This window comes from Tamandua tetradactyla, chromosome 10, assembly GCF_023851605.1.
Source record: "Tamandua tetradactyla isolate mTamTet1 chromosome 10, mTamTet1.pri, whole genome shotgun sequence".
In the NCBI taxonomy this organism is placed as follows: domain Eukaryota; kingdom Metazoa; phylum Chordata; class Mammalia; order Pilosa; family Myrmecophagidae; genus Tamandua; species Tamandua tetradactyla.
Window position 1 is genome coordinate 57,957,129 of NC_135336.1, and position 16,023 is coordinate 57,973,151.

Here is a 16,023-nt window from a genome sequence, read left to right on the forward strand (position 1 = left end):
TGGCTGACCTTAAATCTGCCCTCTGCCCTAGCAACAACAGTGACCAATCCCAGAAATCTGCCCTCCGCCCTAGCAACAACGGTGACCAATCCCAGAAATCTGCCCTCCACCCTAGCAACAATGGTGACCAATCCCAGAAATCTGTCCTCTGCCCTAGCAACAACGGTGACCAATCCCAGCCTGACACGTGTCCCTGCGTGCTCCCAGCCTATATAAGCTTGTGCACTTCCTCAATAAAGCAGATGCCTTTCACTCACCCCTGAGGGTTGTCTCCTGAGTCATGTGCTGTGTGCTCTGTGTCTGTGTGACTGATTCAGTACCGCCACTTACCCTCAGCCATCAGCTAACCAGCCATCAGCTACCCAACACTGAGAGACAAAATAATAATGTGGCTCGTGATTGAATATACCTGAATTCATAATGATATAAATACATGAATGAATGATTGAATACATAAATAAATGATGGGGGTGAGACTTTCAAATAACATTATTAGATAATTTCTTCTTCTGGAGATGGATTTAAATTATGTCCCTTGGTTGTGGGCTAGATTTAGGGATACTTGCAAAGAATAGATTATGGAAGGGTCAAATAGTAACTTTATAATGGAGAAAACTGATAAGCACTGCCTTAACAAAATGATCAAAGTTAGCATCACCAGGGATAAGTCATGTTGATACCATATGCCCCCTGACTTGATGTGATGAGGCAGGCATTTTACCTCTGTGACATTTTTGCAAAAACTCATAACCTCAATCTAGTTTGAGAAGGCTTCAGACAATTTCAAATTCAGGGAATACTACAAAATACTCTGTAAAACTGACAAACAAGGAAAAACTGATAAAGTGCTACATACCTGAAGATATAAAGGAGAATGATAAATATATAACATGATCTCCTAAACTAGACCCTGTAACATAAAAAAGGACATTAGTGGAATAACTGGAGAAGCCCAAATAAAGTCCTGAGTTCAGACAATAGTGGTATTTTGATGAAGTGGTTTATTGATGATGCTTCCTCAGTTTTGACAAATATATCATGGAAACATATGATGGCGCTAATAACAGGAAGTTGAAACAGGGTGAGGGGTATAAGGGAGCTATCTTTGTAATTTCTCTGTAAATTTTAAACAATTCCAAAAAAATGTACTAATAAAAAGCAAAGTGAATCATGGCTTGCAACTATAGAAGACAGAATTAAGGAAGGGAATACTAAGAGATTTTGGTTTAGCATGATGCTGGAGTATGATATCATGACACAACTGAAAGAGAGTGGTTCTCGGATTCTAAGAATACCCAGACCATGACTTCTGCTCTTCCTTGGCAGACTACACCAAAAATCCAAATTTTCAAAAGTGAAGACTGTGTCCACAAAGCCAGACCACCTTTGACTTTACCTGTACGTCTAATTAACATTATCTTTATTATTCTTGAAAGACTCAGTATGGAGGTATGTTAAACAACTTTAATTTTAACTTAAACAACAATTTTACTTGAGAATAATGATTGCAATGGCATTATCAAAAAATGAAGATATTTGCAAAACTGAGAGGATCTCTTTATTATACTCTTACACCATTTCTACCATTTATTCATTCTAGACAGGGAAGGCACAGAGTAATAACTGTTTCTGTTACTTAAGTTGGTTGCCATGGTTACTCTGCAGCTGTGATGTAACAAAGAAAATTAAGACTTTTTATGAAGAGGCAGAAATAGCTTAGCTTTGCAAAAATGTCATTGAGAATTTCAAAGGAAAGGAATGAGTATGTTTGTCTTAGAAATTTTAGAACATATATAAAGGGACAAAAATATGTGCCCTTAAGAAATAGAATTTCATCTCTACAATGAGAATACTTCACAATCATTATGGTAATCATTCTTTTGCATTCAGTGGGTGAGTCGATTTGCATAAGACGACAGCATGTATGTGTACAGAAAGGATAGGATGGAAGCAGCAGATGTATGAGACATGAAAAACAAAAAAGGTTTACACAGATGTTGCACCTGAGGTTGTTGAGCCTATCAAATCCATCAATATTTGCCAGTGTATAGGCAGTCCACCTCAGGACCCCAAAAATGTGGTATTTGGAGCCAGTATTCTTGCTCCCCAGGACTCTTAGGTAAGCTGGCTTAGGAAATGCAGGTAACCAACAACACCGGAAAAGATCAAGTTTTAATAAAACCTTTTATTTACCCTCCTCAAACTTCAATGAAAAGCCTTTTGACATGTGATATACTGGTGTGTTAATCACAGTAAGCTACTGAATACTAGATGCCAAATGTCAGGACCTTAATATGCAAAATATACTCTTCTGCTTAAACTGGGAACTTGATTCTCTTTATCCTCAGTTCCTTGAGATGGCTGATATCATAAGTTGACTATGAAGAAAAATATTACAAATATAGCTATTTATTTAATTAGTGAAAAGGGTAATATCCGTCTAATACAGCTTGACTGGAGGTCAGTTTGGGGTCTCTACCATAAGACAAGTGGATTTCAGGGACTGACTTAATACTGATCTCTAGACGTCAATTCCTACTAATAAAGGGTAATATAATGTAGTGGAAGACTTTGTGTTTGTTCTGATCTTTTAAACTACTGAAGAGTTAATATGTAACAACTGAATAAATAACTCTACACTCTCCATTTTAGCAGCACAGATGACCCCTGATGGAGAAAAGGATTAACCACATGCAGAATCAAAGGTGAAAAAGGGCCGTTTTCATTCTAAGAATCAAAACTATAAAGCAGTTCAATTCCCCGAGTCTGCCCATGCAAAAAACAAAGAAAAACAACAACAGAAAAAACTATTAAGCTGTTTTCTACCTGGATCCTTTACTAATTTACATATAGTTGTTGAATATATAAAACATCACATTTGACTAATTTTTATTCTTCACCTTGGAGGAAAACAATCCATTCTGTGAAATACAGTAATAATAAATAATGAGTAGGGCTTGAAATAGCACATTATTGGGAATTTCTAGCTTTCAATTCTTTTTTCTTTTGGTGAAATAGATTTTCTGATCCCACTGCTATAAATCGAGGTTGTACTACCTTCCAGAATTTTCTTTGGAGTTTTCATGTGTCACCATTTATTTTCAGGGTATTTTTGTGTTGGGGGGGAGGTCCCTATAATTAAACTGAAAACTATGCTTTATACAGTCTAGTTTTCTCAGTCCTGTGCAAAGTATCTGCATTTAGAAAATAGTCAAGTTTATGACATAAAGTGAAGGAGCTTAGATGAGCTCATATAAATTGTTTCAGAGTCTGTGTGAGCTGTTCATTAATTTGGGGACCTAACTGTTCAAGCAACAGTGTTTTTTTCTTGATTTAGAAATCTTCCGAGATGATGTTGATACACCTGATATTATACGCTGGTCTTTAGAAATGTCTTCACCTCTTTCTCAAATGTTGTTATTTGACGACCTGCACTCAGATCCTGGAAAGTTTGACCTCTGACTTCTTATTTCCGTGAATAAACATCATAATGGCAATTTCCTCTTTCAAATTTAAGCCCTCTCAGAATTTTAATCCAGTTAGTCCTTCCCCTGCAGTGTGTAATCAATACTCAGCACTTATTCTGTCTTTCTCATTATAAAACTTACTAGCTTTGTGACCTTTCCTTACAAGCTTTATCTCTAGGACAAAGGATGAGAAGAACCTCTTGTTTACTGCTCAATTAATTAGCATTTCCTCCTGGGTTTTGACTAATTTCAGTTAATGATTAATATTAAGCCACTTGGCTTTAAATAATACAAAATGTGCCAAAGCTAGAAATAAGGTAGAGGGGCCTAAATTTTTATATTTGGGGGGGAATTGAATTGAGCAAATATGCAATTGGGAGGGGGATATAATTATATTGTTGGGGAAAGTATTTAAAATGGAATTTTTATGTTGCATATGGCCAAGATAATTTTGTATTTTATTCCCACATGCAAGATGTTTCCTTCTCAATTAACCCCCCCCCCTTTTTTTTTGTGATGGGGAGAGGACTTTTTAACACTATACTATTGTCTGCGTAAACGTCTTTTGCAATGGGTAGTAACTGAAATTTCTTATCTAAAAAAGTCTGTTTTCCTTTGCTACCATAAATGGATGCAGTCTTCAGTGATGTCAGGGTGAAGCAAAACAAGAGATTACCCTTTGCAGAGTCTCCATATCTGGGAAATGAGCTTTTCCTAGTTATGTCTCTTCTACAGTTACAATGCCCTCCAAATGCCACATACCTTCTCCAGTTTTATCATTTAGTAGGGGAAAAAACTGAATCAAGAGTATTGACTGTATATTAAAGGCCCAAGGGAAATCTGAGAACTCTCTTTATATCTTCTAGAAAAAGAGTATTTTTAATTTATTAATCTCGTATTACTTAAATAAGCAATTGAACATTTTATTAATATTGGATTTTTGTTGGCAAACTGAATTAACAGGAATCATGCATATAATTTGTTTTTTTACCAGGGATTGAGATTTATATATAGAAAACTTTATCTAGGTGAGTGCATCTAAGTAAAAAGTTTTATGTGAGGAAAAATAATAAAAGTATGTCATTGAAAATATGTAGAATTTTGGTTTAGAACAGACTTTTTCATTAACTCTCCCTTATTATAGTTGACAAAACCTTTACCCAATTTTAAGAAAAAAAAAACAGATTTAAAAGGAGAAGGAAGGATAGTTATTCATAAAACTAGTCTCTTTAAACTATTTGTTTTTAAAATCCCCTTGAACTTAAAAGTCCAATGAATATTCATTCAAAATGGATATATTTAATAGGAATATATTTTAAATGGGAAATAAAATTGTTTGAGGAAGTCAGAGAATTCAGAACAAGCCCTTTACAGCAACAGAAGAAGCATCGGCAACAGCCCAATATTTAAAAAATAAAAATCTGCGCAAAGCCAAATAACCATTAAAAACAGGTGTGACTGCAGAGAAAATAAATCGCTGAGGAAGGCATGTGACAAAAGCAATTAAAAGAATAACTTTTCTTTTTCTAAGCAGGAAATTTATGCACCAGAAAAACGTGGAGTCTAATTTCCTTAATTTGTAGAGAATATTGTAGAATAGACTGTGCGAGAATCCAACTTTTATTTTCTTCCTCTGACATCACCTGAAAAATCTTTTTCTTTTTCCTCGGGACCCATTTATGTGAGCTGTTGACCTCTAAAGCTTGACTGGGACATAGCTGCTAACAAGGCATATCTTTGCCTCTTGAGGCTCTCAGGAACTGTCTCCTCTTCTAATTGCCCAGTGAAAGTATAGCATCAGCCTCCTTGGGCAACATCTAATCGCCCATAAATGCTGGAAGCAGGAGAGCTCTTACAGAAAGAACAGCAATCGAATATGGTAAGCAGATGGCTGCTCCACATTGTAAGGGCTACTGTCAAAGATGCCATTCATTTAGGATGTGCCAAAAAGCTACTGACGGCTCTATTAACACATTTCTTTATTAGTTCAAAAGCTTTTGATATATAGTTGAAATTTTGAAGAGCTTGCACAGGCACATTTGTCCTATTAGCTTTGAATCTTCTCAATAAATGACCCTTAGTACTTGCTGCATCACAAATTCCTTTTGCATTCTCAATAATACACTGTATGCCTTTGAATTTTGGCTGAATGCAAGGATAGGTGAGTGCTTGCAAAATGGGGAAAGAGAGCCAGACTCTGTGACATTGTTTAGAAAGTAACTTATACCTTTTGAATCTGAATACTCCTATGACATAAAAAAGCTACAAAATATGCGCACAGGAGAGATTTTGATTTTCTCTCGTGTTATCCTTCAATGATTAGGTTTTTAAAACTGCAGTATTGAGTTAATTGTAAGGTTTTACGTTTTCACTATGACCTTCAGCAATTTAAATGTAGTAATTGAAGGTGAACTGCTAGTAGCCTGGCACCTGCAACAAAATTCAGTATATGTTGATTGAGGAATAGAGGAAGTAGAACCTTTAGTAAAGCTAAAAATAAGCCATTTTGCATTGTAATTTAATGGGTCAGTGCTAAAGAGTGGGGACAGGAGATTGGATACAGTGAGCCTTGGAAAAATCACTCCTTAGATTATGATTATCCTTATAAAGAGATATTTGATATTTCTGATAAACGCATTTGGGGTCATCAGAGTCATAGTACCACTGTTTTGTTTTAATTTAATGCATAAGAAGCATCATCTGGGTCTGTTACTGACTCTACACAGAACACTTAAAGAAAAAGAGAAACCTCAGAAACTGAATGTATTCTTTTATTGGTAGAGCTTGCACAGCTCTATCTTCGTACCAGCTTTAGGAATTCGATTGTTGGAAAGTCATGTAGGTGATGCAATCAGTAGGCTTTAGTTTGTATTTCTATTTTCTCTATGGAGAAGAAATTCAATCATTTAGAGCATAGAAAAGAAAGTATCCCATCTAGGGGGACTGCTATCCATTCAGTCTTACTATTATGGATCCTAGAGTTCTAATATAAATCTACAAGATTACAAAAGTACTCTCTTCAGACAGCACCTTTCTTTTAACCCCCTAGTCCTCCAACAGGTCCTGGGTTTTCTAATTGCTCACCACAATCTAAGTTTTAATCACCTGATTCATCAACCGGCCTCCTTACACTTTCCTTATTCATCTTGTCAGTAAGTGACATTCTTGGTAATGAAAACAACAAATCTATTGACGGCATCCCTCAATGGAGTGGAGGGCACCCTACATTAGCTCTGTCTTGAAAATCAGTCTATTCTATTACATTGACCTTCTCTTGCTGATTACCACACAAATCATAGCCCTTTACCCCCCTCCCCATCTATTAGAGTATTTCTCCTGCAGCCTTTCAATTGCCTGACTACAGTTGGTAATTGGATTCATGTTTTGAAGCACAGCACTGTAAAGCAAAGCCTGGAATAATTCAAATGGAACACCCTGGCCTAAGGCTGAGACCATATGTTACACACAGATTTGTGTCAGTGAATCTTATTGCGTTAGCAACAAGGAAAGCTACTCTAATGTCATAAAATTTGTTTTTATTTTAGAAGTTAATTTATTTAGAGCTGTCAGTATAACCTAATGTCCACAAAATTATAACACTAAAAGGTTGGAGAAATTCCTTGACTTCATAAAATATTAAAAAAAAAAAATCTTGGTAAATTGCCCTGCCTCTCTTCCTGAAATCTCATATCCTGCCACAAGTAGTTTTGAATTCTGTAATATGAAAGTTAGACACCACCAAAAAAAGCCAATTGTTTGGCAGCTGACCCTTTCTTACTGCACTCACTACCCAATACATGCTCACAAGCATTCCACTTTTAGCTCAGATTGATGAGTTGTTTCTGTTATGTTATTAAAAGGGGTAAATACTTCCTTAATAAAGGCACAGTTAGTGAATAGTACATACATATTTAAAACCACATGGATGTGACTAAACTTTCCTTTTACCTTGTGTATCATTATAGGTTTGTAGTTTCCTGCCAACTTTCCTGGCATGCTTCTCTGTTTTATGTTCCTTAATATGGATCTTAAGATTTTATAAATTCTGAAATGGTAGAGAGTGTTTTATCTCCAGAGAGAGAAAACTGCTTCATGTAGAAAAATAAGTTTCTTCAAGTACTAAATTATCATTTCAAGTAACTGGGCTATGATTCCATGTTTTTTCATAAGCCCTGGTTGAATTCACATTTGTTACTCCAACAATTATTGATCTACTAGTGAGTCATTGAGTCACCTACCTCATAACATATGGGGTGAAAGAGCAATGAAATATCTTACTTGGCCCATTTTGCAAATAGACAAGGAGAAAGATACAACAAGGGCTTGAAACAATTTATCAAAAAGATTCATATGTGAAAATCCTATCTCCTAAGACAATTATAAAACCCTAGAGTCTTTACAATTATCAGTTACCTTGCAGGTGGAGAGAAGAAAATGGAACTTTTCTATTTATATCTGGCTTTGAAATTATTTTTTTTCTATTTATATTTTAATATGGATGTAATTAATGTTTAGAAAGTCAAAACACTTCAAACAAATAGGAATGCAAGTGTGTACAAATACACAAATTTCTAATGCATATATCTAACTGATAGAAATATGTGTCATTTTATAAGTGTGCTTAAAAATCAGCTACTACCTGCTATCCACTTCATACTAGGAACTAGAGAATGTCAGTTTCCAAAGTAGCAAAGAGTCCACACTTTTTCTGAGGTCCCAACTCTGCCTCTCCCCCGACCAACGGCTTATAAAGTAAATTTTCTTTTGAAAGATTTTGTGTCCAAGCTTCTGTTTCTAGGTTTGGCAGAAAGAGTAAAATAAGTAAAAATTAATGTAAATAATACTAATGAAAGACTAAATTAATTGGACTTGATTATCTAAAAAAGGAATTTTTTGAAGTAAAAATTGTTGTCACTGAATTACAATGTAAATCATGCCCTCAGAAAACAGTGAAGGTACTGTGTATGCTTCCAAGGTGACTATCAAATATAGAAGGTCAGATAAGCTTACCTACTTTGAAATTAATAGATCTTTTTCTGGTTAATTTTTTTCATTAGACCAAAATACTGAGGTAAATGATTTGTAGCAATGAAACTTTGTCTCCCCTGATTTTTTTTTAGTATGAGTAATTTTTCCTTCAAAAAACCTAACGTAAAATCGAAAGCAAAGATTGCTGTATTGGTCTCAAGAACTACATGACTTCCAGTGTCATGCCTAACATTATGATACGATAATCACAAAATGATTACCTTTTAAGTCCCTGCAATATCTAACATCTCCACTTCTCTATCATGTTGTTGGATGTTCCAAATTTGCATTGAATATAAATAACTGAATCTCCTGTAAATGTATTGAGTATAATGGCACCCTGAATGTATTTTTGATGAACACATTTATTGTCTACTTTGTACCCCTAGATATTTTAAACTTCTAAAATCCTGTATTTAATTTTCATATATCCTCTCCAGATTTAGAGTTTTGGAGAAACTAGCAGAAAAATAAGGTGGTTTTCATTTCTCCCATGTAAAATTAATTTTGACTCATCAACAAAGTGCAAAGCATTATGAAAGTTTCAAATGTGCGCTGTTTATTGCTTAATAAAGGTAAAATGAATCCTTAAGTGTCCAAAAATAGATCTATTGCCTGTGGCTGAAATATTAACAAGTTTAATGCAAGTTTTGAACAAAAGCTCGCAAATGGATTTGAGTACTCCTCAGTATCACAGACTCTGAGGAGCAATTAAAGATTTTGCTTCAAATGGCCAACAGTTTTCAACTAGTCCAAACAATATTGCAGGAATATGGGGGAATTAGAATCAACATTGTCCACTAATGCATTCAGCTTAAAGTCCTTCTCTAATTCTCTTCTGGACATCATATTTAATATGAAATAAACTGCCTTTTCTGAGAAACTTCTATTTGTCAAAGAGTGGAATGCTGTTCTCATTTTCCCCTTTATTTGAAATTATTTTGTTCAGAAACAAAAAATTTGGAGCATTTTTAGGGTATGAAATTTACAATAATTCTCAATAATTTAAAAATACGGGAAGGATAAAGGTGTGATATAATTTTACTAAGGAAGCCACATGCTCTACGTAAAATGGCTTCTGACTTGGGAATTCGGAGTCTTTATTTCACTTCCTATTGAATTTGGAGTCTTTGTTTCCCGTTGAATTTGGAGTCTTTATTTCCTCTAGCCAATCACTGTGCTATCCTTGGACATGCTACTTTTATCTGTTCTTCAATGTCCTCACCTGTGAAATGGTCAAAAGAGGGAGAGGTATTATTTTACAAGAACACTGTAAAAGTAATTAACACAAGACATGTGAAGTACAAGAATTTCTGTATGCTGTCTTTTAATCTTTCTTCTTATGTGTAGTCATGCCTACATGGTGAGCAGAATAACAACAGAAAAAAATACAAACTGTGGGAGTTGTTAGTATCTATTCAGCATTAAACAAAGTGGTAGTGGAAAACTACAACGTTACATTCACAAGTTATACAAATTGATGATCCAGGTTTCCTTTGGAGCCAAGTCTAATTATACTATGCTTTGAAGTTTTAATGAAGTGGGCATCTACTGGGGAAAATAACCTAAGTGTAGAACACATGAAAGTTGTCCTTTTTAGAGTAAGTCAAGATTATAAAGGTAAGGTATGATTTGCTTTGCACAGAAAAGTAACTACATGAAGAAAAATAAAATGGAAAGCATAAAGGAAATCAATGAGTTGCCTTAAAATACAAATTTGATTTGAATTGTTCATTAAAATTGATCACATATAGGAAAAATATGGTCATAATAGTTCAAAATTCTAAGCAGATAGTGAATGATCAACAGGTGGCACCTTACTTAAATTGGAAGGAAAATCCTCAAGTAGTAATAAACTACGTCTGGAGAGCTAGCTCTAAAAGAAAATGTGTAAAATAATGGTAGATGTCACATACACAGTGTACTACTTGGCCAAAAATTAACTCTTAAAAGGATCTACCCTGAATAAAGCAAGCATCTATTACTTACTTTTTCTTTATATTAATTTATGTTATATATGTTTGCCCTTGAGCAGCAAATCCATTTTTAAAACAAACTACTTAAGGCCAACATTACAATGATAATTTTTACAAATATTCAATAAGTATTTACTGATACTGATAATAGTCCAGTAGTTAAAGAAATACCTTCCTCCTCTTTGTATTGAAACAGTTTTTGAACTACCGCTCATGGACTAACATTTGTATTATACAAAAAAAATCCCTTTCCAAGACTCCCTATGTTTTAGAGTAAATTTTCTAAGTTGTCAGAACAAGGCACAATATTTATGTCAAAAAATTCTTTAAAACTGTATATTTTAATTTAAGAATTAAATGGCCATTTTAGAGACAAGTTTTAAAATGCACATAATAATTCAAGAGGGACAGAGGCCAGGTGTAATTCACCAAAAGAATTCCAGAGACCTCAGACATTATTCTGGTTCATACTTGGTGTTATTTTCAGGTTTCAAGGCAGACATTGAAATGGGCAATGTAATGGTTTTATAATAGAACCACAAAATCATAATGCTTTACAAATCTTGCATGTGGTGTTCAGTTTAGCCCAATGTCTAATTCAGAGAAATATATATTTATATTTGTATTTATGCTTAAATACAAAGTATATAAAATATGTGCACACATGCACACGTGTACACATACATTCCCAAGAAGATTCAATACCTTCTTTTAATCAGTTATTCCATTGTATAAGTAGTCCTTTCTAATAAGTAAATAAATAAATGTGGCAAAGAAGTCAAACAATATTATTAAATTATCAACCAGTTCAGTTGCATCTCTCCAAAGACCAAGTTGAATATCATGTTTTTAATTCTTTTTTTTTTTTGCATGGGCAGCCTCCAGAAATAGAATCCAGGTGTCTGGCATGGCAGGCAACAATTTTGCCACTGAGTCACCATTGCACCACCCTTAAATAATTTTTAAATCCAAAAATGGAGGAAAAAGAGAAAGAGCACTTTGAAGAGTCATGATAGGCATCTAAACTAGGCAATTGGTAAGTTGTCTAAAGACGATGTTTCTTTTTAACATTTGTAATGAGATTGATGTTGTTTTGATTTGCTAAAGCTGATGAAATGTAATGTACTAGAAATGGGCTGTATTTTTACATTGGGGATTTATTAACCTATAATTTTACAGTTCCAAGGCCATGAAAAATGTCCAAATCAAGGCATCAACAGGATGATACCAGGACTCTGAAGGCTGGCTATCTGTGAGCTTGGGTACCTCTGTCACATGGAAAAGCACATGGTAGTGTCTACTGGCTGTCTGTCTTGGGGTGCTTCTCAAAATTTCATACCTTAGCTTTAGCATACATTTTATCCTCTTATAAAAGACTCCAGTCAGACAACTAAGACGTACCGAGAATGGAATGAGTCACATCTCAATTGAAATAACCTTATCAAAAGATCCTATCCACGATAGGTCTATAACCACAGGAATGGATTATCTTAAGCATCTCATTTCTGGTGTCCATAAAGCCTCCAACCACCACAGATGTTTATCAAAATATTTTTGTATCTCTTCCAGCTTTTAGGAGGGTGTGTGGCCCAGTTTTATATTCTTGGCATAAACAAAATAATAAAAACAATTTTTTTTTATTTCTACAGAAATAAAAATTTCCTCTGATTAAGCTAATTTTAACACATGTAGCCATTTTGTGGCCTAAAAGGAGAGATTATGTTAAAGGTAAAAGGGAAAAAAAAGATGTCCTTAGTCTTTAATTGTGAAACTATTAAGGAATATGCTATGTAGTGGTTTGAAGTTATACATCCCCCCAAAATATGTTCTTAATCTTAGTCCATTTCTGCAGATGTGAACACACTGCAACTATGACTTTTGAAGATATTTTTAGTTGACATGTGGCCAACTGTATCAATTTGGGTTTTAATCAAAATTACTGAAGTCCTTTATTAGCAGAATGGAATTCAGAGATAGAGAGAAAAACATGTGGAGAAGAAGGTAGAGCCCAGAAGAGAAAGCAGAAGCACCACCATGCATGTTGCCATGTGAATAAAAGCCAACGACCAATGGTCATTGGCAGCCAGCCCCCAAAAGTCAGTCTTTGGGGAGAAACAATTGCCTTGCTGGTGCCTCAGTTGGACTTCTCCTAGGCTCAAATCTGTGAGCCAATTAATTCCCATTGTTTAAGCCAATCCATTGTTTGGTATTTGTTTTGGCAGCTGGTTTACTAAAACGTACTAATATCCAAGACCACGTAGAGTGTTGAAATTGTAAATGGGCTCTTAATGTATGTTGCAAATAAATGGAGCAAAGAGAATAGAAAAACTATAGTTCAACAGAGAAACAGGAGTATTGAGAAGCATTTTTAAACAGTTTTTTTAAATATTTGATAAGCATATGTGTGGCAGAGTCAGCTGGCTTATTACATTGGCTTCCTCATCTTCCCAGGCACAAAGCTAGATTATATTTCCCAGCCTTTTTTGCAGTAGATGTGGCCAAAGGAATGCTGGCTAAAGTGATGTCATTTTCTCATGCTAGGCAACTGCATTGGAGAGGTCTCTCAAGATATGTGGAGCCATGCTTAAGGTGATAGAAATACCTGATAGGAGATTGCCACCTAGGAGGACAGGCTCTCAAAAAGAAGCACCTGTTTTGAGTTCCTTACCTGAGCATCGACCAGCCTTGAGCAGAAATTAATTCTCAGAGTCATAAATCACTGAGATCAGGGGCTTTGTCTGTTATAGCACAGTGTTACCTTAACATAGTGGTTCCTAAGCTTAAATATATATAAAAATCATCTGAGGTTCCTGCCCTGTGCATCCCCACCCCCCAAAAAAATCACCTGAGGGCTGCAAAAGGACACCAGAGTTTCTCACTGAGGCTGTCTGGTGTAGTGTTCAAGAATCTGAATTTCAAACTAATTCCTAGGTGATGCTGATGCTGAAGATCCAAAGACCACATTTTGAGAATCATTTCCTTAACTAATATGGATAAGGTAAATATAATTTTTATTGTTTATTGGCTATTGGAACTTGAGATATAAAATAATTTCTTATCCTTATTGTGCTGGTTTGAAGCTGTTATGTACCACAGAAAAGCCATGTTCTTCTAATCCAATTTTATAGGGCAGAACTACTCTTGGATGGGAATTTTTTATTAAGTTGTTTCCAAAGAGATGTGGCCCACCCAGTTGTGGGTGGGACCTCTTGATTAGGTTGTTTCCAAGGAGATATGACCTCACCCATTCAAGGTGGATCTTAATCCTTTTACTGGAAGCTGTGTGAAGAGAATAAAAGGCAGAAAACATACAAAGAGCTCAGAGCCAACACAGAGAACAGAGAGATGAAAACAGACAGAGATGTTTGAAGATGCTGAGAGAACCATTTGAAACCAGAAGCCCAGAGAGAAGGACAGCAGATGTCACCATATGCCTTCCTATGTGACAGGGAAACCCCAGACTCAATCAGCCTTTCTTGAGTGAAGGCATCCTTTTGTTGTTGCCTTAATTTGGACATTTTCACTGCCTTAGAATTATAACTTGCAACTTAAAAATATATATATTTTTATTGTAAACAACAAACATACAAACATTCTTGATATGCAAACATTCTTGACATGGTTACAATCAATTGCTCATAATATCATCACATAGTTGTGTATTCATCACCATGATCATTTTTTTGAACATTTGCATCTCTCCAACAAAAGAAAAGAAAAAGAAAAAATTCATACATGCCATATCCCTTACCCTTTCCTCTCATTGACCACTAGCATTTCTATCTACTCAATTTATTTTAACCTTGTTTCCCCCTATTACTTGTTTATTTCTTATCCATATTTTTTACTCATCTCTCCATATTGTAGACAGAAGGAGCATCAGACACAAGGTTTTCACAATCACACAGTCACATTGCAAAAGCTATATCATTATACAATCATCTTCAAGAAACATGACTATTGGAACACAGGTCTACAGCTTCAGGTACTTCCCTCTAGCCACTCTAATACACCATAAACTAAAAAGGGGATATCTATATAATGTGTAAAAATAACCTCCAGGATAACCTCTTGACTCTGTTTGAAATCCCTCAGCCACTGACACTTTATTTTGTCTCATTTCTCTCTCCCCGCTTTTGGTTGAGAAGGTTTTCTCAATTCCTTGATGCCAAGTCCCAGCTTATCTTAGAATTTCTGTCCCATATTGCCAGGGAGTTTTACACCCCTGGAAGTCATGTCCCACATAGAGGGGTGAGGGCAATAAGTTCACTTACTGTATTGGCTGAGAGGGAGAGAGGACACATCTGAGCAACAGAAAAGGTATAACTTGTAACTTAATAAATCCCTTTCATAACAACAAATCCATTTCTGGCATATTGCGTTCCAGCAGCTCTAGTGAACCAAAACACTTATTTATGTCTCCTAAGTTATTTTTGGTATCATTCATGTAAGGATTTGAAATAGTCCAACATGGATAAAATGCTTCAGAAATCCTGAACTAATCTTAATTTCTGTATTTTTGCTCTTCTTTCCATAAATAACTGTTCCTCTTTGAAGCCAAAATTTCCTATAATTTTAGGGAAGAATTATATATATATTTGGATAGAATTTATTAGTGTTACTGCTCATTTTTCTCAATAACCTATACCTGGTGTGCTGGTTTTTTTGTACCCTAGAAAAGCCATGTTTTAATCCTAATCAATCTTGCGGACGCAACCGTTTCTACTAATCCTGATTCAATACTATAGGTTGGAAACTTGATTGGGTTATCGCCATGGAGAAGTGACTCAATCAATGGTGGGTATTAAACTTGATAGATGGAGACATGACTCCACCCATTCAGGTGGGTCTTGACTAATTTGCTGGAATCCTATAAAAGAGGAAATATTTTGGAGAAAGCTGGAGATTCTGAGAAAGCAGAGAATAACAACAGAATGACAAGAGCCACAAGGAGAAATCACACAGCCAGAGACCTTTGGAAATGAAGATAGAAAAAGCCCCTGGGGGAGCTTCATGAAATAAGAGCCAGAAGAGGAAGTTAGCAGACCTCGCCATGTGCTCTTCCAGCCAAGAGAGAAACCCTGAATGTCATTGGCCTTCTTGAACAAGGTATCTTTCCCTAGATGCCTTGCATTAGACATTTCTATAGACTTTTTTAAATTTGGACAATTTCACAGGCTTAGAACTGTAAACTTGCAACTTATTAAATTCCCCTTTTAAAAAGCCATTCCATTTCTGGTATATTGCATTCTGGCAGCTAGCAAACTAGAACACCTGGTCACTGGCTGTTTTTTGTAACTCACCTTAATCTTAAACGTACCTTTCTTCAGCATCCTTTTGCCTTCTTCCCTTGGGTCTCATTTTAACTCCAAGGTCCTTCAAGTACTCTGTGAGCTCCTCTGGACATTCTTAAATGACAGGGGATGAGCTTCTGCCTTTCATAAATATCAAATCATTCAGAAGCTGAAATCTCCAATATGGCTTGAGTTCTTGTTTCTTGGTTTCTCAGAACTTCCTCTGCCATCCCGTGAATATTTGAACACAGTGCAATT

At 35.4% G+C, this 16,023-nt stretch overlaps 1 long non-coding RNA gene across 2 annotated transcripts in view; it reads left to right on the forward strand.

The window, feature by feature from the left end:
• Positions 1–4,911: 4,911 nt before the first annotated feature.
• LOC143648508 (uncharacterized) overlaps positions 4,912–16,023 on the forward strand; it is a 65,031-nt gene continuing 53,919 nt past the window's right edge. The window contains exons 1-3 of one of the 2 annotated variants that reach the window (XR_013158584.1): positions 4,912–5,346; positions 11,350–11,507; positions 13,403–13,474. This is a non-coding gene — a long non-coding RNA (uncharacterized LOC143648508). Of the gene's footprint in view, positions 5,347–11,349; positions 11,508–13,402; positions 13,475–16,023 lie in introns of those variants that run through there. The other variant, XR_013158585.1, reaches the window with a different exon arrangement.